At 41.7% G+C, this 16,820-nt stretch overlaps 1 protein-coding gene and 1 pseudogene across 1 annotated transcript in view; one reads left to right on the top strand and one right to left on the bottom strand.

The window, feature by feature from the left end:
- Positions 1-3,649, top strand: part of LOC102495223 (luc7-like protein 3) — a 4,590-nt pseudogene extending 941 nt beyond the window's left edge.
- Positions 1-16,820, bottom strand: part of RBM20 (RNA binding motif protein 20) — a 244,077-nt gene that overhangs the window by 106,270 nt on the left and 120,987 nt on the right.

The raw sequence follows: 16,820 nt of genomic DNA, 5'->3' as shown, positions 1-16,820 counted from the left end.
ACTAAAATCCTACACTGAATCAGATCTCTCATATGACTGCTGATCTCTTAAAACAAATAAAAACCGTGGGGCTACATTTTCTTGAGCTTTCTGCACTGCAAAGTTCTCAATTTCCTAAAGACAAATATCAAATCAGCTAAACACAAATGCATAACTTCATACGGCAAAAATGTAATAGCTGCCCACAAGGGCAGATTAGGTTAAGTTGGGTTACTTGGATCAATCCTCTGGCTGGAAAGAACTTTGGATAAATCACCTTAAAAACACCAAAGAGTTGAAAAGATAGCACAGCCCTCGCAGGTCAATTTTGGGGGGAAGTTTTAACTCAGAGAGCCTAGAGGATTATTTGACTGCCAAACTACTTTAGCTTTGTAGACACTGAGGAGGTAAGGATAACTGATGCTGAGGCCTAGCACATCCAATAAAGAAGTCTTACAGGGGCCTTTACCTGCATTAAGCTGGGTGCCAGAAAACTACGCCCTCAGGATTAGGATAACCAGAATGAGTCTGTCTTTTCTTGTCCCTCCTCAACCCCATGGGTCCATAGAAAAACCTGGGTGGAACAAAAAAAAAAAAAAAAAAAAGAGGAAAAAGAAAAATCCCTTAGAAGATGTAGCCACAGGCCTTCTCACAGATGTGTACTTCAGGGACATGTAGTATAGGTAAGCAATGAACTTGGTTTGCAGCAACTCCAAAAAAGCAACCAAAGGATGACAGTACACAGCCTCAGTCAGAATCCACAAATTATTTCTTATGGGAAATAACGAGTAAAATAGTCAGGCGTATAAGGAAATAGGTAATCCAGCATATAATGAAATAAAGTAACTTGAGCAAGAACCAGCATAAATGACAGAAAACAGAAACATCCCTGAATAGGCTTGACATACAAACTCATTTAAGTTCATATTCATGCTAATCATAAACAATAAGCTTGAAGCTATCTGCACCGAACAACCAAAAAATAAATTTAACTGAAGCATCTGACAAAAGCTTAAAAACAATAAAAGAGAAAATGATAAATAAGAGGTTAATCACAGGAAATGTTGCAGAAATAGCATTAAAAGGTAAAAATATGAAAAATGTAGAAGAGTGGATTTAGAATCTGGGTACAGTGAGAAGGTCCAACATACATATAACTGAATGAATACCAAAGCACAGCTCTGTTGACACCTTGACTTTGGCCAGTGAGACTGTTTTGGGGCTTTTGTCCTGCAGAACCATAGGAGAATAAATGTGTGTTGTCTCAAGTACCACGTTTGTGGTAATTTGTTATAGCAATCATAGGAACTGGCAGACAACTGCCAAAAATATCCTTCTACAATGAAGGTGAGATCCTGGAGTTCTCAGGCATACAGGCCCTGAAAGAATTCATCACCAGCAAAAGGAATTCCACAAGTTGTACTTTGGGCGCAAAAAAAGTAACCCCAGATGGAAGGCTGGATACACAAAAAGGAATAAAGAACAAAGTGACAAGTAAATCTAAGTGAATGTCAACTGTGGAGAACAACATCTTGTATGGTATTTAAAAACAGAATTGGGGAACCAGCAGATGGCATAATAGTTACACTGCTGGACTCCCATGTAGTAGTCTGCAGTTCAAGCCCTGGTCTGGGCAGCTTAAAACTCACACCAGGTGCATGTGCGTGCATGCCCAAAATCCCAAGAGGAGAATGGAGGAGAAGGGATTGCGATGTGGCCACCTGCCCAGGGGGTGATTTCTCGCTTTCTGTCTCTCTGTTTACTTGGCAAGCACACATTCTATAGCAAAAATCTCTCAAAAAATAAATAAACAAATAAATATATACATATATATGTATGTATACATATGTATATATATATATATAAAATTAGGAGGCTTTTAGGCCTAGAAGCAGGCCTTGGAGGTTGGTGACTTGTGGCTAGCATTTTCTCTGGTGGGTACCAGGGCGGGAGGGAACAGCTGCCCACAGAAAGCACCATGATTTTCGCCTCGCAATTTTTGGATGAGTTAATGGGCTAGACTGAAACCACGTCCTGGACGAGCACAGCAACATGCGGTAGGGTCACGAGAGTTTGTAAATATTATCTCTGTGGTTTTCATCCTGCAGAATAGTTCAAAGAAACCAGTTCTGATCTTGATCCATGTGAGAAAATTCATGATGAAACAGTACGAGGAAAAGTTCTCATTTCAAGAAAGTTGGTTATGAGCGAGCTGTTTTGCGATACTTAAAGAATTTACTTGCAGAAGTAGAAGGTAGAATCAAATGAGGTCATGGTCATTCAGACATTATCTCAGAACCAGCACTCCTCTGGAGTGGCTGGCTCAACAGGCAAAAATGAAGAAAATATTCAAGTTGTAACAGATAAAAATTGATGCACTCCTGTAGCGGATTAAAGAATACGGATCTGAAGGAAAGGTAGAAGCAGCCCAGAGAATGATGAAATTAGAAGAACAGTGAAAAGAAGAGAGAGAATTGCTTAGATCCACAACCTCGACAATTCAAAGTTTTGCTGCCCAAGGAAAACAAATGGAAGTTGATGAGGTGTATGGAGCCTTTGCGATAGTAGGAGATACACAGTCCTGGGTTGATGATCATTCAATGGGCTATGCCAAAATTAAAGCTACTGTAGAAGAACTGAAAGAAAAGTTAAGAAAAAGAAATAAAGAACCTGATCATGACAGGTGTCTAAAAAAGAAGCAAGAAAGGGGAGAAAAAGACTGGGAGAGAGAAAGGGGAGAAAGAAAAGACGTAGAGAAGAAGAAGAAAGCGAAAATGAAAGGACTCAAAACGGAGAAAGGAGGGAGAAGTCGTTCATGAAGTAGACATTCAAGTTCAACTTCTGACCAAAGATGCAGCAGGTCTCAGGACCACAGAAGGTCACAAGGTAGAGAAGAAAGGCAAAGTAGGGGACCCGAAGATGGCATAATAGTTACATTGCTGGACTCCCATGCAGTCGACCATGGTTTGAGTCCCAGACTCAAGACATAAAACTCATACAAGGTGTGTGTGAGTTCATACCCAAAATCCTGAGAGGAAAATGGAGGAGAAGGGATTGCTGCATGGCCACCTCTCCCTCACTCCCCCCGGTCAAGAGGAGTGTGATTTTTTACTTTCTATCACTCTGTTTCTTTCTGTCTCTCTGGCGAGTGCATAGACCCTATGGCAAAACTCTTAAAGAAAAAAAAATTAAAAAAAAAAAAACAGGAAAAGGAAGGAAAAGAAAAGAAACAGAAGAGAAACAGAAGAGAAACAGAAGGGAAGGGAAGGGAAGGGAAGGGAAGGGAAGGGAAGGGAAGGGAAGGGAAGGAGGGGAGGGGAGGGGAGGAGAGGAGAGGAGAGGAGACGTAGAGATTGACAAAGAAGCAGAAGGTATGACAGATCAGAAAGAAAACATTGATCTCCCAGTCGGGATCCAAGGTAAAAAGCCAGGATTGAAAATCATATAAGCACAGGCACAAAAGTCAGGACAGAGAACAAGATAGATAATCCAAGGAGAAAGAAAAGAGGGGATCTGATTATTAAAAACAAAAAAAAGTACTGTTAAGTCCAGTAGTCAAGAAAAACAGAGTGAAGACTCAAACATTGACTCAAAAGAAAGTGATGCCAAGAATGAGGTCAATGGGAGCAGTGAAGACATTAAATCTGAGGGTGACACTCAGTCCAATTAAAATTGATCCGATAAGACCATAGATCAAACAAAGGGCTATTGTTCAAAGATTTTTGGAGGAATACTGAACACAGTAGAAAATAAAGATCGACATTGAAATTAGGTGAAAGAAAGCTATAATGGCATAGAGAAGGTATCAATCAAGTTCAATTATTTTTTGTTATTAAAAATTAATCCAGGACTGGGAACCAGCAGTTAGCGTAATGGCTATGTCGCTGGACTCCCACGTAGTCGACCGCGGTTCGTGTCCCGGACCCGGTGGCTTAAAACTCACGCCGGGCGCGTGTGCGTGCGTGCCCAAGATCCCGAGAGGAGAATGGAGGAGAAGGGATTGCGGCGTGACCATCCCCCCTGGGGGGGTGATTTCTCGCTTTCTGTCTCTATGTCTCTCTCTGTCTGTCTGGCGAGCGCACGCGCCCTACAGTGAAAATCTCTCCAAAAAAAAAAAAAATTAATCCAGGACTGTTGTGATCTACCATTTCAGAACATGTGTTAATAGCTATATGCCACTGAAAACTTAAGTTCGGTATCATTGTTTTATTTATTTTATAATTAAAGTATGAACTTATTTTGGCACAAAAGTTTTTGAAATTCATTCATAGTTTTCCCATTACATGTATTTCCATGAGCTTTTTTTTTCCTGAAATATTTTTAATTAATTAATTTACATTCATTCCCTAAGCATCATCACAGCATGCAAAATGTGATTTACCATCCAGAATATACTGCATAGTGGCTTAATCATGCATGTTATCATCAATAATTTTCCATTTCTAGTTTCATATATATATATATATATACACACACACATACATACATATATATTTTTAAATTTTAAAACCTCAAAATGAATGTTATTGATGGGTTTGCTGTCTGTGCTGTGGTTTGGTTCACAAAGCAACAAGAAACGGGCACCTACTTTCCTATAGTCTCAAGACTGCAATCTCAGGTCCTGCCCCTCTGTGTTCACTCTCCCTCTCTCTTCTCACCAAATGGGGACATCCCTAACTAAGCGTCCTCAATTCTGTTCCTGTCACTCCTCACTGGCCTGTAGAGAATTCCACATGCTTTCTTTATAACTTCAGATAACACTATGCAGATCAGATCAAAACATTCCTCTCCCGGCCTTGCCTATAGACATTCCTCTTAAATGTTGCACCATTGCCTCAAATTCAACATCTCAAATCAAGTTGGTCACTCCCTTCTCCCTGTCACCCAGTTCTCTTAACCTTCCTGACTTGTACCAATGACATTGTTCATTTACCATCAAAGATGAGTGTTGATGACTCTCCCTTTTCCCTGTGTTCTTAGCTAAGTGTTATTAATATTTTCTGTTCTTTTTAAAAGTATTTATTTATTACAACTGTTATTTAAATAACAATCACTATTATGTTAAACTTAAGAGCAAACTTCTTGCAGGTAACATTGAGCTCCCCAAAACTAATCATTTTACTTAGAAAATCTATAAGGATTAAACTCTTAACAGGGTAAATATGTCACTAAAATAAAAACTTTCCAGTAGATAAATACTACCAGGATTACCTGGTTTTAGTTTCCAAGTGCAAATTCAATCTAAAATGATATTGCCAATGTCTCTAGTCTAAAGGATTAAAAAAAAAAAAAAATGCCCTTAGGAGTTTCTTCACCTTCTGGGATACCAATTATATAGATGTTTGGATGTTTGATGGTATCTAGTATTTCTCATATAATATTCTCATTTTGGGGGGCAATTTTCTCAGTCTTTGTGGTGGATTTTTCTAGACCAGCAGTTTTCTCTTCTATGTCTGAGATTCTGCTTCTGTATGATCTAGTTTGCTTTTAGTATTTTCAAGGGAGATTTTGACTTCCTGTATTACAGTCCATTTGATTCTTTTTAAAAGTGTGTAATTCCTCTTTTAGATCTTGCAAGAATTTCCTCACCTCCTGGAACTCTTCAGCTCTTTTCTCCTGCCTCTTTTGCAGTTCATTGTCTCTTTTCTCTTCCATCTCTGTTAGTTTCGTTATTCTGAACATTCTAAATTCTTTATCAGACATTTCCATGATTTCCATTGAACTGTCTGTGAATGAAGAGGAGTTATTCTTTTCCCTTGGAGGAAAGGCATTTTCTTGCTTTCCCATATTTCCTGTGGCCGTGGGGTGATTTCTAGTCATCTGATGGATGGTGTGTTTCTTCCTAATTCTTAAAGTTCAATCTGAATGTTCAGGAGTGTGCAGAAGGAGGTGATCTGGAATCTCTTTGCCATTCTGTTTTTATCCCTTTCTGTAGAAGATTCAGTGGATATTAAGAAATATGTTAACCCTAATAGTATTTGGATGTTCGACTATGGTTCCCTTAGATCTGTCTAGAAACACAGTGAATGGAGATTGAGGAGCAGAGTGATGAGATAAAAGAAAAAGAAACATAGAGCGGGAAATAAAAGAAAAAAAGAAACAGAGAAAAAAAGAAGGAAAAAATTTTAAATGACCAAAAAGAATAATTTTTTAAAAATATAAGCAAAAAAACCTAAAAAACCGTGTGAGCATGCCATGCAAAATCACTAGTTCTTAGGAGCCATGGAGGAGTCTTCTGAAGGCCTGCTCCTTGCTTCTCCTGGATGGGAGGAGGGAAGGGGATTATTAGCAAGATAAAGGTGGGGCTGAAAGCCAATAGAATACTTTACCTTAAAAGATTTTGAAAAAGAAAAATTACCAAAAAATGAAAAGACAGAGACAGAGGCAGAGAGAGACAGAGACAGAGAGAAGGCCAGAGGGGCTCCTTACCACTCAAATTCAGGGGCTGGAAGCTGAATTATCAGTATAAAATCTTCATTTCTCTTTTTTTCCTGAAATCACTAGTTTTCAGGAGCCATGGAGGAGGAGTCTTCTGTACCATATTTTTTTATTTAAGACTTTTTAAGAAATATTGCCTAAACATGTGGATAGCTCAATGTTTAATTCAAGTTTTCATTCTTGTGCTTTGAAAACAGGATTAAATGTTAGTATTCACGTGAATCAGATTAAATGGGATTCCATTTTTACAACTTACTATACTTAGCCTTTGGATTTAGAAATAAAAATAAAGTATCCCTGACTTTCTGTACGTGTGTGTGTGTGTGTGTGTGTGTGTGTGTGTGTGTGTGTGTAGGCTGGCAGGTGGCGTGGTGGTTAGGGTGCTAGACTTGCATACAGACAACCACAAGTTTAGGTCCTAGACCTGGAGGCTTACTTTCTCATTTTCCCTCTCTCACTGGTAAAATAATAAAATAATAATACCAACTAAAGTTAAATGAATAATTCTTTAAAAATATATAGAGGATTAAAATACTTAACAATAAGAGAAAATAACAGATTGTCGGTAGAGTCATGACATATTTGTCTATGTATTTCTATTCAAAAATGTGTCATGACTTTCCCAGCTACCCAATAAATTAGAAAAGAAGTTAAACATTTTAGAAGTGTTTTTAAGGGGCCAGCAGTTAGCGTAATGGCTATGTCGCTGAACTCCCATGTAGCCGACTGCGGTTCGAGTCTCGGACCCAGTGACTTAAACTCACGCCGGGCGCTTGTGCGTGCATGCCCAAGATCTCGATAGGAGAATGGAGAAGGGATTGTGGTATGGCCATCACCCCTGAGGGGTGATTTCTCACTTTCTGTCTCTCTGTCTCTCTCTGTCTTTCTGGCGAGTGCATGTGACCTATAGCAAAAAACTCTCCAAAAAAAAAAAAAAAAAGAATCTTAACACAAATAAATAAAAAGCAACTTCATTTATTGCTAATTTTCTACATAATTTTCTAACAACATAAAACAATAACCATAAAGCACAAGATTTTTTTTTTTTTGGAGAGATTTTCACTGTAGGGCGCGTGCGCTCGCCAGACAGAGAGAGACATAGAAACAGAAAGCGAGAAATCACCCCCCAGGAGGGATGGTCATGCCGCAATCCCTTCTCCTCCATTCTCCTCTCGGGATCTTGGGCACGCACGCACACGCGCCCGGCGTGAGTTTTAAGCCACCGGGTCCGGGACACGAACCGCGGTCGACTACGTGGGAGTCCAGCGACATAGCCAGTACGCTAACTGCTGGTTCCCAAGCACAAGATTTTCTTAAGTGGTCATTGAGAACATAGAAATTTTACATTTTCCTCTGGCAAGCATATACTTTTTTTCAGGTCCCCCTCTTTCTCTTTTTTTTTTTTTAAGACAGAGTTTTACTGTGTTGCACAATCCTCCTGCCTCCAAATTATTGTGATTAGCGGTGCACACCACCACACCCAGCCTTTAGGCTGGACTGGAAATCAACCCAGGCCTCCCATGCAGCCCAGTCTGGGAGCAAGGCATCTCAGCATGACTCTCACCATGGCTGAGCCTCCAAGTACCTTTCACTCTTGACTTCTGCTGTGCAAACTCTATCACTTCAATGAACTCTCTTAAATTTGGACACTCTCTTCATGAAAATCAACAAGCTAGTAATAGAGTTTAAAAGCTGCACTTCAAATCACAGTCTGCACTTTGGACCCCACAGTTTTGTGAAATGTGGTCATTTTCACTAAAATGGTCTAAGTCACAAGAAGCCATAGAAGACTCCGTGAGGCATTCCTACAACATATTCTGTAAAAGACAATATGATAACACAGCGAAATCCCTGATGGCCTCTTAGTTCTCAAATCACCTGACAAAGAAAGAACCCAGAGGAGGAAATGGCTAGACAAAGTGAAGAAATCTCTCTTCTCCCAGGGAACAGGGAGGAAAAGATAAGAGTTAGGCCACTATAGAAACAAAATTAGTTTTTAGTACATACGATGGAAAGAATGAGACAAATAGAGGGAATGCATTTGTCCACACCCCAACCTGATCCTGCTACAACTATCTCTCCAGTTAGGTTCTTAGTTGAGTCTCTCAGAATTCACTCCGATAGCAAAGAGGGGCCATTAGAGAATGTGCTGTCTTTCAATTCTGGTTTGCTTGTCAACTAGCACCCAGACCAGTTTTGCAGACATATCCTGCAAAGCTCAAAGAATCTGTCTATACCCAAATTATTTTTTTTTATTATTTTTTGGGGGGGAGAGGATTTTGCTATAGGGTGCATGCGCTCGCCAGACAGACAGAGAGACAAAAAGATAGAAAGCAAGAAATCACCCCTCAGGGGGGATGGCCACGCCGCAATCCCTTCTCCTCCATTCTCCTCTCAGGATCTTGGGCACACACGCACATGCACCTGGCGTGAGTTTAAACCACTGGGTCCAGGACTTGAACCACGGTCGACTACGTGGGAGTCCAGCGACATAGCCATTATGCTAACTGCTGGTCCCTATACCCAAAGTATTTAAGATGCCTGAGATCTTGGTTATAATCCCTTCTTGGATTGATAGCAGTGATTAGTGGGAAACTATGCTGTTCCCTCCCTTCTCTTTATCTTCAAAGCTTCCTCTCTGTTGGCAAAAAGAAAATGATACCTTGCACCACCTTGCTTCATACAGTCTGCCCCACTGCATAGATGAAAAAACTCAGGGCGAACAGGCCAACAGGTCCATAAACTGAGGCAGAACTCCAAGGCTCCTATTTACTAGTCACCAGCTTAGATATGGCCACCATATTTCCCCGCTAATGTTAGAAGGATGTACATGAACCAGAGAGAGAGAGAGAGAGAGAAAGAGATAACCCCCTAGTAAGGACATGCCACAATCCTTTTTCCTCCACCTCTCCAACACCTGGTGTGTTGCCACTGAAAGCAGGATTTGACACAGCTGGTCTTGTGGGACCCGGCTTCCTTTTACAGAACTTAGAACTACTATACTACAGGGCTAGCCCAGATAAACACTGCATGCGCTCGCCAGACAGACAGAGAGACAAAAAGATAGAAAGCAAGAAATCACCCCTCAGGGGGGATGGCCACGCCGCAATCCCTTCTCCTCCATTCTCCTCTCAGGATCTTGGGCACACACGCACATGCACCTGGCGTGAGTTTAAACCACTGGGTCCAGGACTTGAACCACGGTCGACTACGTGGGAGTCCAGCGACATAGCCATTATGCTAACTGCTGGTCCCTATACCCAAAGTATTTAAGATGCCTGAGATCTTGGTTATAATCCCTTCTTGGATTGATAGCAGTGATTAGTGGGAAACTATGCTGTTCCCTCCCTTCTCTTTATCTTCAAAGCTTCCTCTCTGTTGGCAAAAAGAAAATGATACCTTGCACCACCTTGCTTCATACAGTCTGCCCCACTGCATAGATGAAAAAACTCAGGGCGAACAGGCCAACAGGTCCATAAACTGAGGCAGAACTCCAAGGCTCCTATTTACTAGTCACCAGCTTAGATATGGCCACCATATTTCCCCGCTAATGTTAGAAGGATGTACATGAACCAGAGAGAGAGAGAGAGAGAGAAAGAGATAACCCCCTAGTAAGGACATGCCACAATCCTTTTTCCTCCACCTCTCCAACACCTGGTGTGTTGCCACTGAAAGCAGGATTTGACACAGCTGGTCTTGTGGGACCCGGCTTCCTTTTACAGAACTTAGAACTACTATACTACAGGGCTAGCCCAGATAAACACCTCTATCAAAACACTGGCACCTCCCTACAGACCCATCACACCCTTCCTCCCCCCAGCTCCACCTGGCTCTTTGCCAGGCCTCATGACTCCAGAGCAATAATGGAAACCACTTCGGCTTGTGCGTCAACGTCAGCAGCACCAGTCCCCAATAATTAAGAATCTCTGCCACTAAGTTATCACTATGAGGCACTAAGACATATCCTGTCAAGGAAAACAGCAAGTTCTAGAGTTTAAAAGAAAGACCAGGCAGGGCTTACGAATTAAGAAGTATGGACTTAATACAATGAGAATAGTTTCCCTGAACATGTATGGAGCTTCATGCTTATGAAAGTGCTCTTCTTGCAGCTGTAAAGTGTGAGAGCCGGCAAAGGAGCAGACCTCAGCAAGTCACTAGTCCAGTCTTCCTGACAAACTCCTAAGAGGAAGGTCCTCACGCACAAACACTGCTTGCTGATGGCAGTGCTAAGACCAGAATCAGGATTTGAGGCCTGGTGATTCCCTCTTAAGACAACTACGGCTTACATACTTCTTATTGAGATTGGTAGTTGCTTTGTGTTCATTTGAAATTTTTTTAAATGCAAAAATATTTACAAATATAAATAGCTCTCATGTTGCCACAGTATAGAATTAACTAATGTCAAGATTTCACCATTTTTAACATTATGGTTTAAAAAGTTGGTGTCCTCTGTCCTATCTTCTCCATTCCTTCTCTGTTCAGACGCAGTATTTATATGCATATTTCTAGGTCATAATCTTATATATCTATAAATAATATGCTAACTTTATCAACTTTATTGACATATTCACTTCTGAGTTGTGTTGTTTGAATCTTTCCTAAGAAATTCTTCCCCCCTGAGATCATGAAGATATTCAGCTGGGGTTGTCTTTTAAGAGTGTTAAAGCTCTCATTTTAGTTTAGCTGACATTTATCTTTGTGGTGCTGTGGGATGCAGATCTAATCATTTTCTTTAGAAAGTCACTTATCTCAAAATGAGCTACTGAAGTGCTCAGACTTTCCCACTAGTCTAAAATGCAGAACTGTCCCATGCAGAACTCACTGATTCTTAGGTCTGTTTCCTCCTTTTTACTCTGTTTTCTTAACCCCTTTGTTCAGAAGTACCAAATATATTAATGTACCTTGCTGTTCCAAATGAGTTTCAGAATTGGACTGTATAATTCCAAGAGTAATCCTCTTGAAATTTTTTTAATTACCTTAAGTGAGACACTCTTACATTAAAGAGTTATCTTATCTATAAATGCATTATTCTCCACTTATTACATACTCTGGTAATATTTTATGATTTTCTCCATTAAAGTCTTACACAAGTTTTATTTCATTTATTTCTAGGTACCCTACAGTTTTGTTGCAATTGTGAGAAGTATCATTTTCCTGTAACATTGCCTATTGATTATTGATAGAAATGCTGTTGTTCTTTGTACATTGGCACCATATTCTGCAACTTGGTTTATTTCTTTTATTATATTCAAAACTTAGAAAAATCTTTGGACTTTGAAAACATACAATATATTATCACCACATAACAAGAACTTTGTCTCTCACTTTCCATACTCTTGCTTCATTTATTTTTCTTGTCTTATTACATTGGCTAGGCCCTCCAAAACAACACTGAACAATAGTGGTGATCTTATCTTATTTTAGATTCTAATTAGGAATGCTTCTAATGCTTTTGCAGTTAGCACAACAATGATTGTAGGCATAACTGTCTTTTTTATATTCTCAGATTACATCTTCCCAACTAGTAAGATCCTCAGAGCAAGGTCTAAATCTTATACATCTTTTTATCCACTATAGCACAGTGCTTATCATATAACAGGTATATAGTAAATGTCTGCTGATTGTTTATTTACTTATAAACTTTACTACTGTGTTTATTTTATTGATGCTTCCTATTTCTTTGACTCTAGCAAATCCAGTAGATTTTAGGGCAACATTTGACTAAACAGTTTTAAGATGAGCATTCTTTAAGTTATGTGTGCATGTGTACACATACTTAACTTTATGGAAATGGTCACTCACTTAGGCAGGCACTGGAGTTTCATAAAGAAAAAAGAGGGGGGATTCTGATGTTTTAAAAAGTGAATTCTTTCAGGGATTTGGGATTCTATTATCCTCTGGAGACTGTTAATCCTCTCCCTCCTTGTTTATCCTGTATGAACAAGAATTAGAGAGATTAATTGGCCCCTGAATGGGTCACTGACCTTCTCAGACACATAAGGACCTACTCCTTTGTGCAGAGCACAACTTCAGAGAGAGGAGAGGTCTGCTACACAGCTCAGCTGGAGCAATGCCACACATCTCTGGCTTCAAAGACAAAATGCAATTCCTGGGAATGTGGCCAGCACATTTCCCCTGAGGCTGTGCACACAAAACCACCGGGAACTCCATTCGGTCCCGATGAGAAAATGCCTGTGGTAAAGGAGAGAGAAAGCAGAACTCCAGTCTGTACTCCGTCTCATGCTCAAGGTCCCCTTTACCAAGGGTTGAAACGGGGACCCAGACAGCACCCAGCTCACTTGCCTGAGGTACGCAGGAGGAGAGGACACAGCTGGTGGCCAAAACTGTCACTCCCCCCACCCCAAACTCTCCTCAGTCTTATCCAAGTAAACAGCTGAAAAGAGGGGGACTTAGAGTAATCCTTCACATCTGGGGTAAAACTGGAACAACTAGAGGCAGTCACCAACCTGAGCCCCAGAAAAAGCAAAGAACACCTTTCTCCTGAATTCAGAAGCCCTGGGTTCAAGATTCAGGCCTACCACTCACTTGTCACACATCACAGGCAACCTTTCAACTTGTAAGTACCTCATCTATAAAGTGGGGACAATTGCTGTAGTCCTAAGAACTAGTCCTGCATGAACCAGGGACAAGGGGAAGTCTAGTTAGTTCCTGAAAAGACCCAAAGCCTTAAGACTAGAGATTTTAAAAATCCTTGAACTAAATAAAAATTCTAGTTAGGTAAGAATAAGTTTTAGTGTTCTACAGCACAGTAGTATAACTATAGCTAACAATAATTTATTATATATTTCGGAATAGCCAAAAGAAGGTTTCAAATGTTCCCAATACAAAGTAGTGATATATATTATATGTATATATATAGATAGATATAGATATGTACATATATATATTTGAGATGATAGGTATGTTAATGACACTGATATGATCATTACACTTCGTAGTAATATAATATTAAAAAATCACAGTGTCCCCCTAAATATGCACACTTACATGTCAATTAAAACCCCTTTTTTCTATTAGTTTGCTATAGGGCATATGTGCTCGCCAGAAAGAGAAAGAGAGACATAATCTCCCAAGGGGGATGACCATGCCACAATCCCTTCTCCTCCATTCTCCTCTCAGGATTTTGGGCACGCATGCACATGTGCCCAGTGTGGCTTTCAAGCAGCCAAGTCCGGGACTCAAACCATAAAGTAGGCCATGTGTGATCCAGTCACCTTAACCTCCATGACACCTGCTGGCCCCTAAATCTCTTTTAGGTATTTAAGCCCTAGCCATGGTGACACAGGTGTCAGGGCATTGCTTTGCAATACTGGAGCCACATGGGAGGGTTCAGAGCCTGGTTCACCTAACACGCTGGGAAAGAAGGGGCAGGGAGGGGAGGGAGCAAAGAAGAAGGGAGAAAGAAAGGAAGGAAGGGGAGAAGGGAGGGAGGGAGGGAAGGGAGAATTTTAAAGAAAGAACATCTAACAGTTGGCTCGAAGGACCCAGGATAAGAGATAAAAATCAGGGCTCTGCCAGGAAGACATATAAGCCTTGTCGTGTCATTAAAACTTCTGAGTCAAGGGGACCAGCAGATGGCGTAATGGCTATGTTACTGAACTCCCATGTAGTTGACTGTGGTTTGAGTCCTGGACCCATGGCTTAAACTCATGCTGGGCGCGTGTGCATGCGTGCCCAAGATCCCAAGAGGAGAATGGAGGAGAACGGATTATGGCGTGGCCATCTCTCCTGGGGGGTGATTTCTCACTTTCTGTCTCTCTGTCTCTGTCTTTCTGGTGAGCACACGTGCTCTATAGCAAAAACCTCTCCAAAAAAATACTTCTGGGTCAGGACCAGCAGATGACATAATGGTTATGTTGCTGGACTCCCATGTAGTTGACTGCAATTCGAGTCCTGGACCTAGCAGCTTAAAACTCATGCTGGGTGCGTGTGTGTGCGTGCCCAAAATTCTAAGAGGAGAATGAAGGAGAAGGGATTGTAGTGTGGCCATCCCTCCTGGGGGGATGATTTTTCATTCTCTGTCTCTGTCTCTTTGGCAAGTGCACATGCCCTGTAGCAAAAATCATTCTCAAACAAACAAATAAATAAACTTCTGAATCACATAGCAAATTGTCCAGACTCCTCAGAAAGGTATCTGCTCTGCACTGGGTTCATCATCCTCTCATCTCCCTGCAGCCCTTCCATGGCTGTCACCCCAGTCACCCACACCTACACACACCACACACCTTTCTGCCCCTCTGGGTCATGTTGATACTCTTCCCTGCACCCCTAGTCCACGGCCTGATATAGGAATGACACTCTTCCCCAAGCACCCTCAGGGCTTCAACTAAGGTTTATTCTTTCAGTCCTTCCGCAGGATTCCTCTTACAGACTAATTTTTCAGTAAGTGAAACTGACAGCCTAGGAAACGCAGACACAGTGAAAGGAGGCTGACACGAAAGGCTAAACATCCCACTGATGTGAAATGGCCAGGATGGGCAGAGCCATAGACACAAACACGCACCACAGCCGCGGTTACCAGGGAGCAGGGGGCTGCGTGCCGGGCGCAGGTCTCCTGTAAGCAGGAGGTGAGGAGGAAAGGCTCTGGACTTAGAGATGACGGTTGCGTGACATTGTGAATGTATTTAACGACACTGAGTTGTATATCTTACAATGATTAAAATGCTTTGGTTTTTGGTTTTGGTTTTCAGTTTTTGCTGTAGAGCACATGCACTTGCTAGAGAGAGAGAGAGAGAGAAAGAGAAAATGAGAAATCACCCCCCAGGGGAATAGTCATGCCACAATCCCTTCTCCTCCAGTCTTCTCTCAGGATTTTGGGCAAGCGTTTGGGACTCAAAGTGCACAGATGGCCATGTGGAATCCAATGCCTTAACTTCCATGCCACCTGACAGCCCTAAAATGTAAATTTTATGTTATGGGTATTTCACAATTCATATTTTTTTTAATACACACATCTGGGACCAGCAGTTGGCGTAACAGCTATATCATTGGACTCCCATGTAGTCGACCGCGGTTCAGGTCCCAGACCCAGTGGCTTAATCTCATGCCAGGCGCACGTGCGTGCGTGCCCAAGACCCTGAGAGGAGAATGGAGGAGAAGGGACTGCAGCGTGGTCATCCCCCCTGGGGGGTGATTTCTTGCTTTCTGTCTCTCTGCCTCTCTGTCTTTCTGGTGAGTGCATGCACTCTATAGCAAAAACCTCTCCAAAAAATAAGAAAGAAAGAAAGAAAGAAAGAAAGAAAGAAAGAAAGAAAGAAAGAAAGAAAGAAAGAAAGAAAGAAAGAGAAAAGAATAAATAAAATTAAATAAATCTAAAAAGAAAAAAGTGTCAAAAGAGAATTATTCCCTCCATCTCTACGTCTAGCCCCCGCCTGATACAGTCTCCCTGACACCTCTGGGAGTGACCCGGAGCTCAGGAGCCCTTGTTTCCAGAACCCCCTGGTGTACCCCCTGGTGTACGCCCTGGCACGAGGCCAGAGCTGCTGTGACATCGGCCTCTGCCGGCTTCCTGGTGCTGGCTTCGGCTCCACTGTGAGCAGCCTGGCCGCACCTCCCCTCAGCGCTCGCTGGCCTGCCTGGTGTGGTGGAAACGTCGAGCACGCTGAACGCTCGTTATCTTTTTCAGAAGTTTAACCTGCATATTAGCTGAAATGTTCCCACGTCCCTTCAGTCAGAAAAACACAACAGTCTTCTTTTGCTCTCGACTCAATCTCAGGAAATACCTTTATGCCACAGAACTCCTAAACCCATTGCTACCTATTGTTTTCTCACTGAAAAAAATCACACAAAAGTTCACACACTCTCTCTGCTTACTCCTAAGAGCAAGTATCATTGCTCTAAATCAGATACTGTGTGAACATTCAAAGGCGCTATAGGAGCACTTTCAGAGTAAGCCCTTAAATAAAAGCATGTGAAATGACGGCTTAGGAGTTTAAACACGCAAAGCTTATTTCACTTGAAAAAGTTTCGTTCTCTTTAGTCTATTTAGGAGTTAGCAAGGAACACCCAGATTAAAATTCAATGCCTGCATTTGAGCCTTGGGCCCATCACCCACCGTACCTACAACCTCATGCAAGTTCCTCAACTCTTCAGTTAGCTTTTCTGCTCACAAAATGGGGTAGGAGTGACTTCTGTGAACCTTAGAGGAACGTAAGACACAATGAAGACGATGAACTGGAATGTGCAGGAGCCACTGGAAAAGAAGTTCTCTGGACCCCGCAGGGCAAGAAGGGAACGCCAGCTGGGTCGCATGGGGAGGGAGCCACTGGAAAAGAAGTTCTCTGGACCCCGCAGGGCAAGAAGGGAACGCCAGCTGGGTCCCTGCCTGTCTCTGTGCGGCTGAATGGCTGGTCTGGCAGACATTCTGAGTCATGATGGGTTCT

This window comes from Tupaia chinensis, unplaced genomic scaffold (assembly GCF_000334495.1).
Source record: "Tupaia chinensis unplaced genomic scaffold, TupChi_1.0 Scaffold000520_1, whole genome shotgun sequence".
Taxonomy (NCBI): domain Eukaryota; kingdom Metazoa; phylum Chordata; class Mammalia; order Scandentia; family Tupaiidae; genus Tupaia; species Tupaia belangeri.
Note: the sequence above shows the minus strand (reverse complement) of the source record. Positions and strands in the feature narration are given on the sequence as shown.